The sequence below is a fragment of the Orycteropus afer genome, unplaced genomic scaffold (genome assembly GCF_000298275.1).
Source record: "Orycteropus afer afer isolate SDZICR_OR568_19922 unplaced genomic scaffold, OryAfe1.0 scaffold00134, whole genome shotgun sequence".
Lineage (NCBI taxonomy): Eukaryota > Metazoa > Chordata > Mammalia > Tubulidentata > Orycteropodidae > Orycteropus > Orycteropus afer.
In genome coordinates, this window is record NW_006921721.1 from 6,171,089 (window position 1) to 6,177,777 (window position 6,689).

Sequence of the window (6,689 nt, forward strand, 5' to 3'; positions counted from 1 at the left end):
GATACCATGGTGGTGGATAAGGCATTCTGTAAGTCCATGAATGGTAGTTTTGGCAGAAGCATTGTGTGCAGGGAAGGCGAATCCTTATCCAGAATAAGTATCTATTCCAATAAGAACATGTTGTCCTTTCCATGATGGAAGTGGTCCAATGTAATCAACTTGCCATCAGGTTACTGGCTGATCACCCTGATCACCTTGCAGACTCATTGTAGGTCTCTGCTGCTCGCAGATTGGTCACTCAGCAGCAGTGGTAGCCAAATCAGCCTTGATAAGTGGACGTCCATGTTTCTGAGTCCATGCATAACTTCCGTCCTTGCCACCATGATCACTTTGTTCATGAGCCTATTGAGCAATGACAGGAGTAGCTGGGGAAAAAGGATGGCTTGTTTCCACTGAATGTATCATCCTATCCACCTGATTGTTAAAGTTCTCCTCTGCCAAGGTTACCTTTTGGTGGGCATTCCCATGAGACACAGATATCTTTAATCCTTTGGCCCATTTAGAGAGATCTATCCACATACTTCTTCCCCATACATCCTTGTCACCAGTTTTCCAGTCATGCTCTTTCCAAGTCCCAGACCATCCAGCCAAGCCATTGGCCACAGCCCATGAATCCATATACAATTGCACATGTGGCTATTTATTGTTCCACGCAAAGTGAACAGCCATATGCATGGCTTAAAGTTCTGCCCATTGGGAAGATTTCCCTTCACCACTGCCCTTCAAGGAAGTCCCAGAAATGGGCTGCACTGCCACTGCTGTCTACTTTTGAGTGGTGCCTATATATTGTGCAGCACCATCTGTAAACCAGGCATGAGTTTTCTCTTCCTCAGTCAACTGATCCTAAGGAATTTGTACAGAAACCAAGAGGCAGTCATTTGAACAGAACATGTAATTAATTAATTACATGTTTTTAAATCAGGAAGAGTGTGTCAGGGTTGTATCCTTTCACTATACATATTCAATTTGTATGCTGAGAATATAACCAGATAAGTGAATAAGAACATGGCATCAGGATTGGAAGAAGACTTATTACCAACTTCTAAGATGCAGATGATACAACCTTGCTTGCTGAAAGAGAAGAGGACTTGAAGCACTTACTGAAGAAGATCAAAGACTATAGCCTTCAGTATGGATTATACTTCAATATAAAGAAAACATAAATCTTTACAACTGGACCAAAAACAACATCAAGATAAACAGAGAAAAGACCAAAGTTGTCAAGGATTTCATATTATGTAGATCCACAATCAACACCTATAGAATCAGCAGTCAAGAAATCAAATGATGCGTATAGCATTGGAAAAATCTGCTGCAAAAGACCTCTTTAAAGTGTGAAAAACAAAGATGTCACTTTGAGGACTAAGGTATGGCTGACCCAAGCCATGGTATTTTCAATCACCTCATATATATGTGAAAAGTGGACAATGAATAAGAAAGACTGAAGAAGAATTGATGCATTTGAATTATGGTGTTTGTGAAGAATATTTAATATACTAGGAACTGCCAAAGGAACAAACAAACCTATCTTGGATGCCTCCTAGAAGGAAGAATAGTGAGACAGAGACAACCTCACCAGCCCATGGAGGAGAAAGTTGGATGCCATTGCACAGGCAGCTTCCTGGCAGAGTGGGTTGCCTTCGGGAATTAATTGGTAGAAAAGACCGGCTTGTAATGGAGTAGCAGGTTGGCTGGCCCATGGAAGAAGAGAGCTGAGTGCTTTTTGGGGCAGGAAGATTTCCTGCAGAGGGGGTTGCCCTCAGGCATTAATCAGCAGAAGCAGAGAGGCCAAAGAAACGGGAAGCAGACCTCAGCCTCAAGGGTAGGACCATGGCCTTTGGGGGTGCAACCACCACAGCCCCCTAAGTTTCAAAGAGCCAGATCTTCACCAACTTGGTTCCGGAGTGTGAGACTGGCAGGGCTTCCATGCCCAAGAGGTAGAGAAACAGGGCCCACCAGGACAAGGGGGTGAGGTCACCATTTAGAGAAACTAGGAGACTGGAGTCACCCGGTGAGAGAGATCTGTACAGATGCCACCCAATGAAGATCTGTACAGGTGCCAAGTTGACAAGGGGTGGAATTGTGGTAGTTAAGTTTGTGTGTCAACTTGGCTAGGCCTGGTTGAGTGGCTGGGGAGCTGGATGTAGTATTCCCCATGATGAGATTGGTAATTAACTCCATGGTGGAATCTATTGGAGTAGCTGAGTAGCTGCTTTGGATATGTCGTCTGCTTCCCGTATATAAGAAACAGCTTTGGGTATAGTCTCCAGCTTATGGCATGCTTGAACCCTGCATGTAGCTGAGTTGTTGTTCAGCAGCCTGCCATGCTTTGCCAATCCTGGGACTTTCAATGGACTTGAATCAATGGCCTGCCGTGTGGTTTGGTAACATCGGGACTGTGCCATTTTACTTGTAAACCTTGGGTTTGTCAGTCTCAGCAGCCAGCAGCTGTCTGAGTGAAGAAAAGCCTCTAGCTCCACTGGGCCAGGAGCAAGAGGCAGAGCTGGAGCCCAAGGTTGAAGGGCTTTCACCCAGTCCCTAGAGCCTGGCACTTTGAACTCGGACTTAAAGCTTCCAAATTGTAAGAATAAACTCCTGTTTGTTCAAGCCATCCCATTTGTGGTATATTCTTATCAGAGTGGCACTAGGTAACCAGAACAGTACCTAAATATAATTTTTGTGAATTCCTCATCAGGTAGTTCCAATAGCATTTCTTCTTCTGGAAGATTTTCTGGCCATTTGTTTCAGTCACTTATTTGAGTCATCTTGTCCTTTTTTGGGTGTGATTTGATGTTGTGTGTTTTCTCCAAGACATTGTGGTGTTATAGTTTTAATTTGTTGATTGTATGCTTTTTTCCCCCCACTCTGATTTTTTGTTTCCTTTTATTTTAAAATACCCAGGCCATGGTGTGGGTGTGCTACTCTGGTTGCTAGTCTGGGAGCACTGGAGCACTCACCACTTGTCTCTAGGTGGATTTGGTAGCAGGTATGATTGCTGGTCATTAAGAACATCTGAGGGCAGGCTGGACAGGTTTTGGTCACCCTCTGTTGATAATCAGGTGATGCTAGAATGGGTGATGGCATTCACCTAGTGGAAGGGTTGGCAGGTGTGGTAAATATGCCTGGTAGAGTTGATGACTCCAGACTGCTGAGGAAAGAGATAAAAAATAAAATAAACCAAAAAGAAAAAGTGGGAGGGGATGAAGAAAGAAAGAAAAAAGAAAAAGAAAAAGAAAATGAAAAAATGAAGAAGAGGAAACACCCCAAAACAAAGAGAACAGATAAAAGAAAAATGATGAAAGGAAAAGAGAAAAACAAAATCAGAAGCAGCACAGTATGGTCCAGGTACTAGACACCAAATATTGGTGTGGCATGGTGGGAATATGGCACTCACTCCACAGGAGTGCACATCACTGAATGAAAAGGCTCAGAGGTAGGTGCTATTGAAGGTGGAGGTGATGGGGGTGGGGTAACTGTTCTGCAGTATCAGAAAAAAAAAAGCACAGGGAAGAGGAAGAAAAAAATGATAAAAACAAGGTGGAGGGAAGAAGGAAGAACTAAGATGAAAGGAAAATGAATAAAGAGAAAAAGGAAGAAAAAAGTGGTGCAAATGTAAGCCACCAAAAACAGCTACAGCAGGTACAGAACTCATTTGTGGAAGGGCACACCATCATCCACAGAAGGGTGGAGTAGGAGCTTCTGTTTTTTTTAAAAAGAAGAGTTAATAGGAAGAAAAAATAGAAAAGAAAAAAGAGAAAAATGGGGGGAGGGGATGAGAGAAGAATTAAGAAGAAAGGGGGGAAAAAAGAAGGAAAAAAAGCCGGGCAGTACTGGTGGAAATTGTAGTTGCCAAACACAGCTGCAGCAGAAACACACACTCTGCAGGAAGTTGCACCACTGACAAAGGAGGGGTGTGAGTGGGTTCTACTAATCATGGACGCAGCAGGAGTTGGGGCTTCTACTCTGTAGGATCAAAAAAAAAAAAAAAAAAAGGAAAAAAAGAGTGAGAGAGGAGGAAGGAAAAAAAAAGGGGGGCAAGGGGGAAGAACTAAAAAGAAAGACAAAGAAAGAATAAAAGGGAAAAAAGTGGCACAAGCCTGGCTGTGGTGGAGGGCATTAACTGGCCACTTGGCAGAGTGGGTATTGGGGTGGCACATCTCTGGTCACTGGGAGGTTGCATAAGGTAAGGGGGAAAATCACAATTCTCTGATCACCAATCACCGATATGCATACTGATGCAGTCCTGAATTTCTGGTTTCTGCTCCAACAAGATCACTGTTTGCGATCATTCAAAATGGCCTTGCTGTGCTAGTTGGCAGTTTACCACCCCATATGTCTCTTTGTTCTCTGTTTTCCTTCAGTCTCTTCATGTCATTGGTATTTGATCTAGTTATTCATCCTTTCCTTTTAAGCTAAGGCTTCCAGGATTGTCACTCATATCCAATTCACTTGGTTTTTTTTTTTTTTTTTTTGAGTATTTGTTGTAAAGGGAGCTCTGGTAGCGTAGTGCCTAAGGTATTTGACTACTAACCAGAAGGCTGGTGGTTCTAATCCACCAACCCCTCCTCGGAAGGAAGGTTGGACAATCTACTTCCATAGTGATACTGCCTCGGAAACCCAAGTAGGTAGGGGTTGCTATGAGTTGGGTCTGACTCGATGGCACATAACAACAACAACATTTGTCATAGAGGGTCTGGATAGTTATCTACCTAGTCCACCAACTTGGATCCTTTCTCCCTGGAAGAATTTTAAACATTTGAGTTTTAAACACTGAGTGTTTTCCTTGAAACCATGTGTTTATGGGCACCTCATGTTCTTTATCACTTTGGAGCAAATATTCAGATTTAATAAAGTCATTTTATTCATTTATTTATTTTTCTTTCTTTTTTTAAATTGTGATTTGAGTGTAAATTTGCAGAGGAAATTCATTTTCCATTCAACAGTTCATACACATTTTGTTTCATGATGTTGATTGCAATCCCCATAATGTAACAACTCTCTTCCCACTTCCTCCTTGTGTTTACCTTTTTCTGTCCTTTCCTATGCATTTCTGCCCCCTGAGCTATCTCCCTGTACAAATGCAGGCCTTCTGCTCTCCCATGGTAGATTGTACTTGCCTGGTTCACCTTGTAGGCCTATTTTTTGGCTGGAAGCCACAGGAGTGAATTCAATTCCAGGCCCAAAGGGTGACTAGGGGCCATAGTCTTGGGGCTTCACTAGTTTCTATCAGACCAGTAAGCCTGGTCGTTTTTTATGACTTTGAGTTTTTTTCCACATTGTTCTCCCACTCTATTAGGGATTTTGATCCCTTTCCTAGAAGTTGATGGTGGGAGCTGGGCACCATCTAGTTCTGGTCTTGGGTTATGTAGGCTGAAGTTCTCATTTTACATTTGTTCCTTGGAATAATTCTTTCCATGAGTCTTTGATTTTTTTTTCATACTTCTTTGCTCTGATTAGGAGAGACCAATTTTTGCATTTTAGATGGCCACTTGCAAGCTTTTAAGATCACAGTTGCTACATATCAAATTAGGATATAGAACAATGTTTTTGTGTACTATGTTATGCTGGTTGAGCTTAACATCCCACACAACCATGATCCTGAACCCCTGGGCCCAGCAACTTCTTCAAGAATGTTTGGCTGTGGCTACGAAGTTAGTAATCCTTATCCTAACTTGTTTCCTGTTTGTTGTAGCACATCCAATACATATGTAAAAATATCATCTGCCAAACATATATGGTCATGGGTATATTCCCTTTTGCCTACCCATAACTGATCATTTAGCCTATCTATGTATACACCCATAGATTAATGTTTGTTATTACTGATAATAGTATTGTGTGTGGTAAAGTGTTTACCTTTGTTGTCTGTACCTCTCATGCACATCTCCATGCCTTCCTTTTCCCTAGTGTTGTTAGCTGGTCACTCACTTTTGGTCTACTGTCTTTCCATTCACCCACATCAACACTTGTCTCTTCCCTATCTAGAAATTTTCTTTCCCACCCCCACTTCCCATCCCTGGTAACCAACAAAGAAAGTTTCCTTCCATGTGTAAACCTTTCATTGACTTTTTACAGTAGTGGACTAATACAATATATGCCCTTCTGTGATTGGCTTATTCCACTTAGCATAATGTCCTCCAAATTTATCCATGTTACGAGGTGTTTCATGGGTTCTTCATTATTCTTTAGTGTTGTGTAGCATTCCATTGTGTATAGATACCATTGTTTGGTTATCCATTCATTTGTTGATGGACACTTAGGTTGTTTCCATCTCTTTGCTATTGTTAATAGTGTTGAAATGAACATGGGTGTGCATATATCTATTTTTGTCCTGGTTCTCACTTCTTTAGGATATACACTTAGCAATGGGATTGCTGAACCAAGTGTTGTTTCTTTTTCCAACTTTTAAGGAAGCACCATGGCGTTTTTCACAGTGGTTGTGTCATTTTACAGTCCCACCAGCAGTGTACGAGAGTCCCAATCTGTCCATACCCTTGCCTGCATTTGTAATTTTCTATCTTGTTGAACTTAGCTATTACGTTGGTATGAGATGATATCTCATTGTTGATCCGACTCAACAGCAGTGAGTTTTTTAGAGTTTAATGGCTAATGGTTGCGAGCATTTCTTCATGTGTTTTTATTGGCCACATAAATATCTTTTTGGGTGAAGTGTCTATTCATGTCTTCTG